At 38.7% G+C, this 1,295-nt stretch overlaps 1 non-coding gene across 1 annotated transcript; it reads right to left on the bottom strand.

The window, feature by feature from the left end:
• Window positions 1–882: 882 nt before the first annotated feature.
• LOC111912185 (small nucleolar RNA R71) lies at window positions 883–989 on the bottom strand. Its single transcript, XR_002857108.1, has one exon. It is a non-coding gene; the product is annotated as a small nucleolar RNA R71 (small nucleolar RNA).
• Window positions 990–1,295: the final 306 nt, after the last annotated feature.

Raw genomic sequence — 1,295 nt, 5'->3', positions numbered from 1 at the left:
ATTAATCAATCCTTTGGTAAAACCTGCAAAGAGTTATTTTTTTCAGTTTTATTTTTTTCTGCATTACAAAACTCACGACGTGAGCTTTACAGGTTCACGACGTGAATCCTGTGATTCCTATTTTTCTTTGTTTTTAGGTTGTCTTTCTATTTTAGTTCAGTGTTACACTTTTATTTTTTTATTTTGCAGGAGTTCATGACCAGAGGTTCCAACACACCTTTGGTGCCACCACTTGAAGATCCAGAGTCCGTCCTTCACAAAAAGAAAGATAAGAACGTGAAAGAAGATCAAACACCATAGAAGACACCCTTACAAGAACTCAAGTCAGTGTTCTCAAAGAAGTTAGGAAAGAAAACGGAAGAATCGAGTTCATCTTCAAAGGATAAGAACAAGGTTGAAGACTTAGATCAAATACCTATCCCAAACGAATCTGAATACGAATCCGAAGCCGAGTTTCAACTTTATACAAGTGAACCCGAGAACGAGCCAAGAAACGAGATGGCGAATATTCAAGAAATGTCCATCGGAGCTTACAGAAAGAGAATTAGAGACAATGTTGGTCCGGGTTTAGTACAACCTGTTATTCCTGCCACTTCCACATTCGAGATGAAAGGACATATCCTCACTGCACTTAAGGATATTCCATTTTATGTAAAAGATCATGAGGATGCTTTTAAGCATCTAGATGAGGTCAATGACATTGCGGATTATTTTAATGTCCCGAATGTGAATAAAGATATTGTCTTGTTAAGGATGCTTCCCATTACTTTTAAGGGAGTTGCTAAGGACTGGTTAAAAGCACTACCACCAGGTACAATCACTACTTGGGCTCAAATGTGAGAACAATTTTTAGACCAATTCTGTCCACCATCCAAGATAGCTAAACTCAAGAAGGCAATAGCCAATTTTGAGCAAAACCCGGGGGAGTCACTTTACGAGGCATGGGAGCGCTACAAGGGGTTGTTAAGGAATTGTCCTCAACATGACCTTAACATTCAAAAAGAAGTATCTATATTCTATGATGGGGTTAATGTAATGACACAACAACTCCTTGATTCTCAAGGACCAGTTACAAAGAAAAATCCAGGTGAAGTCAAGGAATTAGTTGAAGAATTTGCAAAGCATTCTCGTGAATACCACAATCCATGGAATGAAGGAGTAAAGGGAGTTGGGAGTGCACATTCTAAAGAGATGGCTGCTATGATGGAAATGCTAAATAATATGGACCGAAGGTTGACCCATATGGAACAATCAATTCATGCTATTAGAGTTGGTTGTGAAAGATGCAGTGGTCC

The sequence above is a fragment of the Lactuca sativa genome, chromosome 5 (assembly GCF_002870075.4).
Source record: "Lactuca sativa cultivar Salinas chromosome 5, Lsat_Salinas_v11, whole genome shotgun sequence".
NCBI lineage: Eukaryota > Viridiplantae > Streptophyta > Magnoliopsida > Asterales > Asteraceae > Lactuca > Lactuca sativa.
This window is presented reverse-complemented; position numbering and strand designations above follow the sequence as displayed.